Here is a 15768-nt window from a genome sequence, read left to right on the forward strand (position 1 = left end):
AGTGTAGTTGGGGAAAGGAGAGTTATTGTGGGGAGGCTAAATATAATCGGGGATTAGGAATTGTATGTGTAGTGTCGTCTGTGTGTGTGCGGGTGGTGTGCATCGCGCACGCAGTCGAAGACGAGGTAGTTGCAGGAGGCACCGTCCCCTTTTATTGTTTCATGCCACCACTCGGGACCCCCTCTCTCACGACCACGCTGCTGCACGACCGTCCCAGACACGACCCTGTCCATGTTGCACCGACGGCGTCGTCCGGGACAGCCAACTACTGTCCGGCCGCGCAATGACTGGGCGAGGGCGGCGACGACGACGAGACGAGTCCACTCCCAGAACCGGCAGCCCGGAGCTCTCGCTTTCTGCTGCTTTTATTCCCTTTGGCGCGGGTCCGCCCTAGCCACGCCTCCCTTCTGGAACCAGAGGGTTTCGGGGGGCTTCCCCACGAGGTCTACCGTGACCCTTGCCCCAGTTACTCCGCCCTGCCAGCACACCCGCGTATACGCTCAGCGACGTGTGTGCTAAGTGCCCAGTTGCAGCTGCTGTACAACGTCGCTATGTCACTACATACGTGTTGGAGGCACAAAGGTGTAAGCAAGAAGGGTGAGAAGAAGACAGTTGCAGTCATCAAGGCGAGTGAAAACGAGGGAGTGAATCAAGAGTTTAGCGGCGGAGAGTGAGGTGGGACAGATTTTACGGAATGTGAAGACAGAGAGTGCCAGTCGTGGCAAGATTTGGTTGGAGAGGGAGGAGTCTTAAGGTGACACCGCGGTTGTGAGCAGGAGGGAGTGTGTTGCTAGGATGGTGGAGGGGACTGGGGACTTTTACCAAATGTTGTAAAAGGTGAACTGCACAGTCCAGTTGTAGATGTGAGGAGTACAAAGGACCAAACTGAAAACAAAGCATGGTGGCACGAAGAGTTTGGGAAAACAACACACGCAGACCTCGACCTGCCAATGGCCCAGACTTATGAACCAGCTTCCATATAATATAAAATAATATTGACTTAAAACCCGAACTCGCATTTGCAAACTGAACCACGCGAACTGTTTTGTTCAGATGAACTTTCCTCCGTGAGATGTAGTGAGCCGACCTGGCGCTGGGAGTGAGGGTTTGTGAAAGTGTGTGTGAAAGTATGTGAGCGTGTGGGATTTTCAGGTCGGTGGGGGGGGGGGCAACCCCTCCAGCAATGAACAATGATAGAGGAGTTGTTGGTATCGATTTAAAGCTTTCGTGACTGAAGGATTCATCTTCTTTGGTTCTTTCGGTAAAGTCACGTAGAATGAGAATACAATAATAAAATAAAACAATAAAATTCTCACGACGTTTCGGCCACAACACAAGTGGCCTTCAGGTGAAAGGAACAAACCCATGTAGCTCTGTCCCGACAGTTTTGTTCCTTTCACCTGAAGAAGGCCACTTGTGTTGTGGCCAAAACGTGAGAATTTTATTGTTTTTATTATTTTATTCTCATTCTACGTGACTTTACCGAAAGAACCAAAGAAGATGAGTTGTTAGTAAGGACTTGTCCCTTGCTTTTTTATTCGACGCGTGTGCGACGATGGCACAGCCATCGATCGAGGGTCGAATTTGAACCGCGTTGTTACTGATTGGCATCGCGCTCGCTGAAGGTGTTGATGCCTTCAGGGAAGTCGTGGACTCTATACGCGACTGCGCACAATTCTGCTGGTCACAACTGCTTTGCCATTACTTATTGCCAATTATGGACTCGGGACTATTATCCTTTCATCTCATAGAGTTCCTGGCACTTTATAATATGCTACACAGTGGCAGTGGGGGTCGCAAAATGCCGATTTATTACTAATAAACCCCAATGATCCGATCGAAATTAGGGAATTCGATCGGATCATTGGGGGGGGCACGTGCCATCCCACCCCCCAGCAATTTGGCACAGTAGGGTCACAGGTGGTGCATCGGCCAGCCATCTCCATCAGCTCATGGCACCTGGGTCCGTGCCGTGACCTGCCAGTGAGCGTTCGACACTTCACATGGCCTTAACGTGCACATAGCCTGGCACAAGCGCCGTGGTGACGTCACCGCTACTTGGTGGCGAATGGCGGTTGTGTGGGGAGCGGTTAGCATTAAAAGCACAGACCTGAGTTTGATTCTTGCTTATGACCAAAACCGGTGACGATTATGTAAACCGGTCATGGGCCTCCTCTAGGTTGACTCTGCTTCAAATGGAGGCGTCCAGGCGTGGTGTGAGCCATCCACCTTCTCGTGTGGCGTGCCGGCCCTCATAGGCGGTGCTCGTGAACAGAACGTGCCCCAACAGTCTGTTAAGGCTACACGCGGGGTCGTTTGGAGTGTGTGTCTCTGTGTGTGTGACTGTGCGTGTCTGTGTCTTAAGGGTCGGTCTTACTATCAGCCCTACCAAAACTAAGCACCTGCCTGGGTATGTTGTGCCACCAAACACTCCACCACCTCAGCTTCCCATTGGTGATGGAGCAGTAGTGGAGAGAGTGGAAAGTTTCCCATACCCAGGCAGTGTGCTTATGACCAGCTCTGGTTTGACAGCAGAGGTCTCACTGAATTAGTCGGGTGGCATCATTTCATCGGCTGTGTAATGCTGTGTGGAAGCTATCCGGTCTAGCTTCGCACAAAGCTTGTGAAACGTGGATATTGTTGTATATGGGCCTTTTTTCCACAATTGATATTAATAATATTTACCGATATTTTTTAAATAATAAATAAACACCCTCAAACCGACAAGAACCGACACCTAGAAAAGCAGCTGGAGGTCGTAAAAGGCCATTAAATAAATAAATAAATGCTGCGGCAAAGAGGGGACAGACGGACCCCCCCTCCTCTCACACACAACAGTCCGCCTGGAGATAAACCATAAAGAGTAATAAACCAAATCAAAGAAGAAAAAGAGACGGGGAAGGGAAATTACTCGAGGGGAATTCCAGGCGCCAAGGGCTCCATCTTGGAAATCATAGACAATGAGACGCCAACGGCGAGGTCTAAACAATTTCCCCTTTGCTATTAATACAACGGTTAAAATTCAGAACTTAGCAACAATGAGTCGACATCATAAAGAATCCACACCCTCACTAAGAAAAAACAAACTTCAATCTACATAGCGGGTTATTACTTCACATAATATTAATGCTCACGTGATTCCCCTTAAATTACATTACAGATCGCCATTACAGGACCGTACATAAACCAAGGGATGTGAATTCCAACAGTCAAGAAACTTACCTCTTAAACTCAGGACATCAAAAAATAAAATAAAATAAATGATAACTCCATCATAACAGCACGGATCCCTGCATACAGACGGGTAAACGAAAATTAATAATCCCGGGGAAGTGTATCATGGTGATGGTGTTAAATCACAAACCTTGGGAAACATAGAACCAAATAATATTTGTGCGATGTTAAGCCGAGGGCCAGCCAGAGAGAAAGAGAATCTCCCGGCCGCGTTTGTCTTCCTGCAGCACGGGAGGCCAACGGAGAAACAGATGGCTTGGCAGAGAACACACCCACACATACGGACACGGACGGCACACCACCCCCCCACAACGCAGTGAGATCAAAAGGAGGAAGGGGGCGGGAAAGAATTCATCAGAGCCTGGCAGCACCAAGGAGTGAAACCAGGCAGACAAAGTAATTAACAGAATTACAAGAAAATCAGGTTACAATCCACATAGTGTCACACGTAACATTAATGCTAACGTTATTCACCTTAAACTATATTCCGTTTACGTGACCTTAAAAAACCAAGGGATATGAATTCCAACAATCAAGAAACTGACCTCAAACTCAGGACATCAAAAAATAAAATAAAATAAATGATAACTCCATCATAACAGCACGGATCCCTGCATACAGACGGGTAAACGAAAATTAATAATCCCGGGGAAGTGTATCATGGTGATGGTGTTAAATCACAAACCTTGGGAAACATAAACAAACAATAATGATGCAGTGTTAAATCAAGGGTTATCGAGAAAGGATGAGGCTGAATGGGTCGGGCTTACACAGCCAAGATAGACTGTGCTCCATAGGAAGGAGCCTCCCGGCCGTCTTTGTCTTCCCGCAGCACGAGAAAGGAATTTAACGCCAGAGCGAGGGAAATTACTCTTTATCGCGAGGGCCATCTGTGCCCACGGATGTGTGATGACCTAATAACACACGGACACACGGACACGGACCACACCCCTCCCCACAATGCAGAGCGGAGATTTTTTTCGGATATAACAGCTCAACCACCATCTCGACAATTCAGTTCAACAAGGGACAGCTCGGCGAGCTACAGAAGAGGGCGGCGAGCGGCAGGCCCCGGTGGGCCCCGCAATCAACCGAGGATGGCGAGGCTTGCAGAGTAGTGGTGTCACCGAGTGTGAGTTCAGAGCTGAAAGACGAAGTATCGCTAAAAGACTTTTATTCTACCTCGATTGCCAGCTCCCAGCTGCAGCGCAACCAGCGCCACCAAGCAAGGCTGCCAGCTGCCAGCGGCCAAGCGTTGTGCCGACTCGGCTCATCTAGCAGGGGAAAGAGCCTGACCCGCCGCCCGTGAGCAAAAGTGTCAGCGGCGAGCACGTGCAATGCAGCTCCTCTAGCAGTGGAAGGAGCCTGCTTCTGTCAGCGGACCAGCGGCGAGTGTGATCGAGCATCTACAAGGACAAGCAACGTGCCGGCGCAACCTCTCCAGCAGTGGAAGGAGCCTGCTGCTGTCAGCTGCCAGCGCACGAGCACGATCGCACATCTTCAAGGAGACGGCATCGTGCCGACACAGCTCATCATCCAGCGGCGGAGAGAACCTTCAGCCAACGTCTGAGCCGAGCGATAGAGGGAACCAGCCGTTGTTCGTATGCCCCTCCCCCACCCTCATAAACCAATGACGCTCCAGGCGTCTAATCACACGAGAATTTACCAAAGAGACAATCCACCGCACCCACACAATATTAAGACTAATTATAAAAGTGCATTAAATATCAATTGATCGTGAAGAACATTGCTGCCCATTGAGTTACGTGGATAAGGTCTTTTAGAAACATCTCAATCGTTTGTTTTTCTTTAATTGCATAATTTTGCCGATTAATCTATTGACGTATACTTTGCCTTTGGAGTATGATAATTGCTCGTGGTACTCTGAAGTGATCAATTGATCTGTTACCCAATTAACAACGTGACCATTGTGGGTTAAACGTATGGATCAATGTGGTTGATAATTCCAAGCATAATAATTCACATATAGAGTTAAGGTTTTGTTTAGAAATTAAAATTGCTTAACACAGAAGTGATTGCGTGTTTCTTGCCTGAGTTCATGCATAATAATCTTATTTATAAGAACTGTATTCTGCGTTGAGATTTTAATTTGGAGACCTGACATAAAACACTAATACATAATCGGTAAATGTTAAAGCGAGACTAATTGTATTATACCGATTGATAATACGAACCATGACAACGAAGCCGAGTTTAATCTGACATACAGCACACCTGCATAACTTCATACGATTAATTGTATTATCCCGATTGATGATATGACCCTCGTCAGCGAGGCAGGGCCTAATTATAATAACGGCTTGCATTAGCATAATCGCACACATCCGCATAAAATAATACGAGTATCTCTTGAATTAGTATAATTTATGCGCATAATTACATCAATTAACATATTTTCAGATAATTACACATTTTGCCAAATTTCATTTAATCAATACCAACATATACAACATCCCTCTAATGGAACATCTGCGCTGGTAAGAAACATTCAGGCTGGCCTGTCTACGATCCATCCTGGATTTAACGTATGTGCTGTGTGAGGAGCTCACAAATCCTTGAAAGATCTGGACACATTCCCATCGGTGAGCTCCAGCAGGCGAGGCTGCGGTGACTGGGTCATGTAGCCCGCATGCCCAGCCACCGCATGCCCAAGCAGCTTCTGTTTGGCTGGATAGAAGGGACTAAACTGACACGATACGGGTTGGAGAAGAGATGGAGTGATGCGGTACGGGAGGATGTGGAGCTGAATAGACTTACCGACGACTGGTACCAGTGGTGTCAAGATCAGCTTCTATGGAGGAGGCTCGTGAAGGATGCTGCTACTGGGCAGTTGGAGCCAGTCACCCTCCAGCAACAACGGAGGGCAGAGGGGAGCGATGCTCACAACAACGAGCGGAGCACCGGGCGGCTAAAATACAGCAAGTTGGCACAGTTGGGGGCACATGTGGGTGCAATTACCAGTCATCTCAGCCAACCCATGGCACCAGGGTGTGTCCCGAGACGTCCTGTCAGCAAGCCTTCGACACTTCATGTGGCCTCAAAGTGCACGTGGCCTGGCACAGGCGCCGTGGTGACGTCACCATCATTTCGTGGCAAATGGAGGTTGTTGGTATTGGTCTATGTGTGTGTGCGTGCAACTGTGGTTGTGGTTACTCATTGCCCCCCTTCCGACAAGCAAGCTCGCATCAGGAGTCAAGGGAAGTGAAAATAAAAGATTTGTTTCTATTTGATTTATTTTATGTTGTATTTACTATACTATATTTTTTACATCGTGTTACATGCAAATGCACAATAATTCTTCTTAATTCTGAGTGTAACGATTAGTGTTTTAATGCGGTGGGCTCACACGATATTGATTTCTCTAAGACGAAGGTACTTTGCAAACCCACTGGCTATCAAAACAGATTCGTTCATGAAGCCATCCATATTTATGTTGTGGAGTAAACGATACGCATAGGAATTGGCCACATACAGTACATACAGACATACAAGGAGAGTGGGTCACATGAGGTCGAACAGGTGGTCGAGTCACGGGTGGCGTAAACAACCCGAAGTAATTAAAGGAGTCGTGGCACGAGGGCTGTGATTGGTCGAGAGGCTGTTAGCGTTAAGTGGCGGCATCTCAAAGTCTGACCGTTGGACAGGTGCGAGCTGGCGGGAAAATGCCAGCGAGCCACGTGGCAATTAAGGCTAATTGGAAAGGGGATAAAACGCTAGGTGATTTGAACGGGGAGTGGAGTTGTTGTTGGGCAGTTGTTGGCGAGAGGTGGAGAGATATGAAGAGGACAGCTGGCAATGTTAGGGAAGAATAGATTGAGAGCCGAACCCAAAGGACAGTAAATAGCGATAGGGAGAGTTAGCGTTAGCGGAGAGGTAGTTACGGGGGAGATAGGTACAGGGAGAGTTACAGATAGTCACTGTGTGTGCGGAGATAGATAGAGTCACTGTGTGTGAATAGACAGGCAAGTCACTGTGTGTGCGGAGATAGATAGTCACTGTGTGTGCGGAGATAGATAGAGTCACTGTGTGTGCGGAGATAGATAGAGTCACTGTGTGTGATTAGATAGATAGAGTCACTGTGTGTGAATAGACAGACAAGTCACTGTGTGTGCAGAGATAGATAAAGTCACTGTGTGTGAATAGACAGACAGATCACTGTGTGGGCGGAGATAGAGGAAGTCACTGCGTGTGAAGAGATGGCGGAGACACTGTGTGTGAGGAGAGAGAGGAAGAACCACTGTGTGTGGAAGAGGATGCGCGGACGGTGCTGAGGTGAATCGGAGTGTCGGAGTTGGCTGAGCGCGAAGAGGAGAACTACTGTGTGTACGGAACGATGGAATAAAAGTGACGGTGGAAGAAGATGGTTGTCGTCCGAGTGAATTCACGGCACTACATTTATATAGACACAGACACAATTTCAATCGAGAAGATGGGTTCAAGCTGAGCAATCATTGGAAGAACGTTATCAACCAGTTTAAGTCATAACTGGTTGTGATGTTCCCATCTTACTACATTCCGATGTTAGTTGTTATTTTCGGCTCTCTGATTTTTACATCAACAGTTTTAATTTCTCACACTAACACAGCCACCTCGCGCGCCATCCTCGAGTTTGCTGCTCGGCAATCTCCCATTAACATGCTCATCTCTCACATTAACATGCTCATCTCTCACATTAACATGCTCATCTCTCACATTAACATGCTCATCTCTCACATTAACATGCTCATCTCTCACACTAACATGCTCATCTCTCACATTAACATGCTCATCTCTCACATTAACATGCTCATCTCTCACACTAACATGCTCATCTCTCACATTAGCATGCCCATCTCTCACATTAGCACGCTAATCTCTCACATTAACATGCTCATCTCTCACATTAACACGCTAATCTCTCACATTAACATGCTCATCTCTCACATTAACATGCTAATCTCTCACATTGACATGCTCATCTCTCATATTAACATGCTCATCTCTCACATTAACACGCTCATCTCTCACACTAACATGCTCATCTCTCACATTAACATGCTCATCTCTCACACTAACATGCTCATCTCTCACATTAACATGCTCATCTCTCATATTAACATGCTCATCTCTCACATTAACATGCTCATCTCTCATATTAACATGCTCATCTCTCACATTAACACGCTAATCTCTCACATTAACATGCTAATTTCTCATATTAACATGCTCATCTCTCACATTGACATGCTAATCTCTCACATTAACACGCTAAACTCTCACATTAACACGCTCATCTCTCACATTAACATGCTCATCTCTCACACTAACATAGCCACCTTGGCACTCTCGTCATGGAGGATGCTTGGCGATCTTAGGGGGCGTCCATAAAGGACGTCACGCGATTTTGGACGATTTTTTTACCCCCCCCCCTCACACGGCGTCACAAAAAGTCAGACCCCCCCCCCTCAAATATGACGTCACAAAGCTCTGCCCCCCCCCAAAATAAAACATGCTTCAAATCGCTTTAAACTATTGTCATTGTATTTAATGTGGCGCTGCACTCTGATGTTGTAGGAGAAACATTTATTAAAATGTCTAATTAAGTAGAACGTGCTGTCTATATTTATTTAAAGTTGTGCATTTTTATGTGACGTCACATTTCTCAAACCCCCCCCTCATCACGCATCGTCACAAATGTCTGACCCCCCCCCCCCAGGTGCGTGACGTCATTCATGGACTGCCCCTAAGGACCTCCTGGCCTTGGTGGTGGCGTGGTCCCTTCCCCCCCCGCCCCCCCAAGTTCGTACACCCGTAGGGTTCGTGATAGGTTGTGGGTCCCCCAATCCGGGACGAGACCAATTGCTAACGTCACGGAGGTGTGGGAAGTCTCCCCAGCCAGCGGGTGGAGGGTCACGTAGTCCCCTATGGGGGTGGGGGGGGCTTGCTTACCAATTGCGGTGGACCTGGATAATAATAAGTCTATATTCTTGGTTCTTTCGGTAAAGTCACGTAGAAGGGAAACAATAAAATAATAAAAATATAAAACAATACAATTCTCACGACGTTTCGACTGCAACACAAGCAATCATCAGGTGTGAAAACCACAGCAAGAAAATTTGAAAAAAGTGGCGTTTTTTTAACGTTAGCACCACGGAGAGCGATTTGGCAGTTATTCAGATGGACGAGTCCATCTATGTTCAGAAAAGAGGAGGGGGGAGTCGAAAATAATGGATGTGGTCTGAAAGCCACCGTAAGAGTGAACAATCAATTAAGACCCAAAATGGTTGATCAAATCCTTCTAATGATTGCTAAGCCAGAATCCATCTTCTCGGTTGAAGTTGTCTCTGTGTTTGTATATGTGGATAGCCTCATGAACGAATCTCTCATGGTAGCCAGATGGCTTGCAAAGAACCTCTGTCTTGGAGAAGTCAATGTCATGTGAGCCTACTGAATTATAACAGTGATCTGCCACGGCCGAGATGTTGGTCCTACCGTGTTTCAGGTCTGCTTTGTGTTCGCGAATGCGGTCCGAGACATGTCGTTTGGTTTCTCCAATGTAACTACTACCACAGAGGCAACTTTGTTTGTAGACGCCAGGGTACTGTATGTCCGGAATCACACCTTTTACATCCTTGGTAGTTGGCCCATCACACCATTGTGCAGCTACTGATTAGGAGGGGGGGTGGTCCTGGATGTCGAGGTGCCCTGGGTTTAAAGTAAACTATATAACTCAGCTCAACACATGGCAGGCTTTCACGACCAATATTCATAATAATGGTTCTTGGGTTAGATCGCATAAGTATTAATGTGTCGTAACCATACTCTTTAGGTTCTTTCGGTAAAGTCACGTAGTTAGAAATAAAATAAAATACAACAAATCACGACGGTCATCATCAGGCAAAGGAGTCAGCCTCTAAAAGCAAACTGTTTATAAAGGTTTGGGGATGGTCGTAGACCAAGTGCATCAACAACACCAGAAGCACGGGCGGTGCACGAGTGCCAATGCAGCAACAATGCCAATGAAGCAGCAATGCCAATGCAGCAACAATGCCAAACGCTGGGGATGCGGGGGGAAATTAACTCAGAAAAGTAGACTAGTACCCGGCAGATATGATGGAACAACCATAAACAGCTAAGGTTTTACCTGGTTAACAACATCCTTCCAATGATTGCTCAATTTGTATCCATCTTCTCCAGGGGTCACCAAACTTTTTTCACAGTGGGCCGGATAACTGAAAGAATGACGAGCGCGGGCCGCATAATCATTCTGTTCAATACTTGCAGGCCAGAACGAAAGCTCGGGGAAAAAAGACGAAAAACTAAGTTTAGCATTCCATGTTAATCATGAGTGAGTGGCGTGCAATGCACAAAACACAAGACAACCAACATATTGATTTACTAAAAAGTTCATATTCTTAGTTTTTTTGGTAAAGTCACGTTGAAGGGAAACAACAAAATAATAAAATATATATAAAACAATAAAAAAATTCTCACGACGTTTCGACCATAACTCAAACGGTCGTCTTCAGGTGTGTTGGTTTGCATAAATGTATTTTTAAACGGCGCATTTATTTATTTATAAAAAACGTTAGCGCCACGCGCAACGATTTGCCAGTGTTTTATAAATAAATAAATGCGCCGTTTAAAAATACATTTATGCAAACCAACACACCTGAAGACGACCGTTTGAGTTATGGTCGAAACGTCGTGAGAATTTTTTATTGGTTTATATATATTTTATTATTTTGTTGTTTCCCTTCAACGTGACTTTACCGAAAAAACTAAGAATATGAATTACTGCAGTCACGAAAGCTTTAAATAAAATTTTTACTAAAAAGTTATCAAAGAAGGCGACGTTAGCAAAAAGATAGTTACATCAGACCTAGTGTGCACATATCCGAATGTCACAAACTAAGCAGCAAAAAAGGTTAGTGAGATTTGTGAAACTGACGTTTGGCTTTCAAGATATCATCAATGTTTGGTTTGGAATTGTTGCATCCAATCAAGAGAATTGCTTTCAAATGTTCATCAGTCAATCTCGTTCGATGTGTTGACTTCACATACTTCATTTTTGAAAATGTTTGCTCACAGACATAAGTTGTTCCAAACACTGATGCCATACCAGCGGCAAATTTCGTCAGTTTCGGAAACTCAACATCAAGTAAGCAGCGGTAAAATTCAACAAGGTTTTCCTTCTCTGTGCTTCTCTTTCAACAAGTCATTTGCTTGCAAATCAATGAGCTCCAACTGTAGTTCAACTGGCACATCATCAAGGTTACAATCAAACGGATTCTGGAACAGAAGAATGTCACTCTCAATTCTGTCAAGATCTGAAAATCTCTTCAAAAAATGCTTCAAGTCACGAATATTCTTTTTATGAAAATCGAGGTTGACATCTTCAGCGATTGCAGCGCAAAACTCTTTGAAACAGTGAAAATGAGAGAAGTTTTCTCCTTCCAGTTGTGCTTCAAACAATGATAGCTTTTTCCGAAATCCTTTGATGATTCTGTAGAGATCACAGACGAGGTTATCCTTTCCCTGAAGTTTCAAGTTCAGTTCATTCATGTGGGATGTGATGGCGACCAAAAATGACAACTTTGACAGCCAGGTAGGATCTGACAGCTGTGGATCAGCTCTATATTTTACATTATGAGACCTCCTTTGCCAGTAACAAGATATAGGAAGAGGTTTTACCCTTTTAACTGGCACAAAAACTGACACAAACATGATGCCTTGAATAAAGGTGTCAGTTTTTGTGCCAGTTAAAAGGGTAAAACCTATTCCTATACTCAGCTCTATCTTTTTCAGTGAAAAAAACACATCTATTTTGTTTCGGAGCTTGTAAAAACGAAATAGGACTTTACCGCAGCTGAGCCACCTCACTGCTGTGTGACGAGGCAAGTCACAGAAATCAGAATCCATTTCTTCAAGAAAAGCCTGGAATTGACGGTAATTGAGTGCATGTCCCCGAATGAAGTTCACAGCAGAAACGACTGGTTTCAGTACACAAGAAATATCTAAGTCTTTCCCACAGAGTGCTTGCTGATGTATGATGCATTGTATGAACAGAGCGCCCGAAATTTGCAAATCTTCCAACTGAGTCCTGATCTGCCCCACCACACCCTTCCTCACTCCAGCCGTGTTTTTCCTCCATCAACTGTAACACCTCGAAGCTGATTCCACTGAAGGTTATAGTCTTGCAAAGTTTTTTGCACTTCCATGAAAATGTCTTTTCCAGTTGTTGTTCCATGCACGCTGCAAACGGATGCCAACTCTTCCGTTATCTGAGAGTCCAAATTGACACCACGAATGAACACGAGAAGTTGTGACGTACTCGAGAGATCACTAGATTCACCCAGCGCCAGAGAATACCACAACAAGTTCCTAGCTTTCTCGCGTATCTGTAGCACTATGTTCTCTCCAAGTTCTTCTGTTCTCCGCACAACTGAACTTGCCCAAAGGCTGATACTTCCAAACAAATCGGCTCTCTCAGGACACAAGTCATTTGCTGCTTCCATCATACACTCTTTGATGAAGTTGCCATCAGTAAACGGTTTTCCTCGTTCTGCCATCTTATGCACTATTTTGTAATTTGTACGAGCGACAGATTCATTTTCAGCAAACTTTCTCGTGAAGAGATTTCTTTGAGTTTCTAAACCACGTTTCTTGGACTCATATTTCTCAGAGCGTAACTTTCCAGAAAACTTTGAATATGTTGATAGATGTTTTGTTTCATAGTGACGCCGAAGATTGTACTCTTTCAAAACGGCAACACTTTCGCTGCATATTACGCAACTAGCTTTCTGGTCCTTTGTTTCCACAAAGAAGTACTTTACTCCCCATTCTTCATTGAAAACGCGACACTCGGCGTCCACTTTTCTATTCTTAGTAGCCATAATGAAGGGTGAAGAAAACGGGATCTGAAAATGAAAAAGACATTGAATTGTTTCCTGTTGAAAACACAAGAAAAGCAGAGGATTCAGGGGTCACTGGTGAAGCTACGGCTCACCAAAGGTACATATAAAGTTTATAGGTACCTTTGGTAATAGAATATATCACATAATAAGGTTTACAAAATATATAAATAGGGCGGGCCTAAATGAACAGCCTAGAGACCAGCTCAGTTAACACCTTGACCGGGGAATTTTTCTGAGCTGGGGATAATATTTTCGTAACAACACGAGGCTTCGATGGCATTGTTATTCTATGTTTGTTACTTTATGACCTCTAATCACACTTGTAGTTCACTTACCTATCACTGTCAAACAAATAAAGCCTTGTTACATACCTATAAAATGGATGACAGGCAAAAATAAGTAAATATTTCTGGAGCGTCGGACCTGTGTTGACAGCCGTAAAATCTGGGGGCAGGAAAGATGCGTGTTTGTGTGTGTTGCCATGGAAACCATAGTAACGTGTTGCCATGACGTTGCCATGGAAACCATGGTAACGTGTTGCCATGACGTTGCCATCGAAACCATGGTAACGTCAGAGCGTAGGCGGAGCTACCACGAGCCGGGGAAGGACTTGGGATGGTGCGAAATAAGCAAACATTACAATAAACAAGAAAATCTAGATACAATAATTTAAAATAGTAAATTTAAGGCACATAGCAGTCAGGTCTCCGCACGCGTGAAGATCTCCTAGTATTCTAAACATAATATTTAAATTGTATCACAACGTCTCGTGTTCCATACGTTTTATCAAACAAATTCAAGTACCGTCGGCGGGCATGATGGACTGACATCGCGGGCCGGATCCGGTCCGCGGGCCATAGTTTGGTGACCCCTGATCTTCTCGGTTGAAGTTATGTCATGTCAGGAATGACATCCTTCACAGATGGGATTAGATCACGGATTTTGTGTACTGCATTGAATCGGACATGGATCTTGTGTTTGTTTAAGATTTTGGAAATCTTTTTGGTAACGCCTGCTATGTATGGTAATGTGATGATTTTGATTGGGTCCTCAGATGGTTCTTTCCCAACGGTTGGGGTGATAGCTTTACGAATTGTGTAGTCTGAATATCCATTCATCTTGAGGGCTTGGTGTACGTGTTCCAGTTCATTGGCTAGGTGGTGTAGGTCGGAAATGCAGTGGGCCCTATGGTGTAGTGTTTTGATGAGGGAATTCTTCTGTGCCGGATGGTGGTGGGAATCAGGTTTCAGATAGGAATCTGTGTGGGTGGCCTTTCTGTAGACAGTGTCTCAATGAGCCGTCAAGTCTCTTCTCAAACAAAACATCCAGGAATGGTAGCTTACCATCCTTCTCCACTTCCATGGTGAATTTAATGGATGGGTGTATGGAATTGATGTGGTTGAGAAATTGGTTCAATGCTGGCAGGCCATGTGGCCAAATGATGAAAGTGTCATCTACATATCTCTTCCACAAGGAGGGACATAGGGTGGATGTCTGGATGGCATCTGTTTCAAATTTCTCCATGAAAACATTCGCTATCAGTGGTGATAAGGGGGAACCCATGGGGGTACCTTCATTTTGTTTGTAGAACGTATCATTCCAGGTGAAGTGTTGGTAAGGCAGTGCCTAACCAGGGTAGGTACATCAGGATTCAGTCCATGTTGGACCAAGTCTTCAATTATTGATAAGGTGTCAGGTACAGGAACATTTGTGAACAGAGAAACTACATCAAAGCTCATAATTGTTTATTTTAACCTTTTTATCTGGCAACAAAACTGACACCTTTTTTACAAGGAGTCATGTTTGCATTGACCACAGTACCTGCGGCCGCACTCATGCGCCTTTTGGCGTCATCTGGTCCAACACCACGTGAGACGAGGCTCTAAGGAAAGCTGTCTTGGGTGTGGACCAATCAATTTCAAGGACAGTGTATACATTATCAGAGTTATGTTTTTTGTTTGCATTCCAACCGCAGGTATTGTGGTCAATGCAAGCATGACTCCTTGTAAAAAAGGTGTCAGTTTTGTTGCTAGATAAAATGGTAAAAACCCAATTATCATATTTTGCTACTGGCAAAGGAGGTTCCAATAGTACATCAAAGCTGATTAACAAATCATCTGGGGACAGTGAAATGCCTTTGATTAGAGAGACCAAGTGAGCTGAGTTACGTACTGCTGAGGTAGTCTTGCCCTTGAACGGAAGCAAGGTATCAGAGAGAAAACAGACCAGTTTGTAGCTTATAAACAGTTTGCCTTTAGAGGCCGACTCCTTTGCCTGATGACGACCGCTTGTGTTGCGATCGATTTCTTTCACCCGACTTGGAGAGACTGGTCCATGCTTTTTTGTTCACCCGACTTTATTACTCCAACACATCACTCTCTGAGATTTCGACTAAGGTGCCGAGTAGACCGAATTAGACTCCAGCACATCACACACCTGGTCTGTTGTTTTTGCATCAAGTGGATTATAAGATCCTGCTGGTGACCAACAAGGCACTCAATAGGTTATCCCACAATATTTCCAGGAACTCATTTATTTGTACACTGAGGTCCCTGATATATTCAGATCGCTGCCTTCTCAGTACTGAGGTCAAGACTCAATTTCTGGGGTGATCTGG

The sequence above is a fragment of the Petromyzon marinus genome, chromosome 54 (genome assembly GCF_048934315.1).
Source record: "Petromyzon marinus isolate PM22_M1 ecotype Great Lakes invasive population chromosome 54, UKy_Petmar_22M1.pri1.0, whole genome shotgun sequence".
Classification (NCBI taxonomy): domain Eukaryota; kingdom Metazoa; phylum Chordata; class Hyperoartia; order Petromyzontiformes; family Petromyzontidae; genus Petromyzon; species Petromyzon marinus.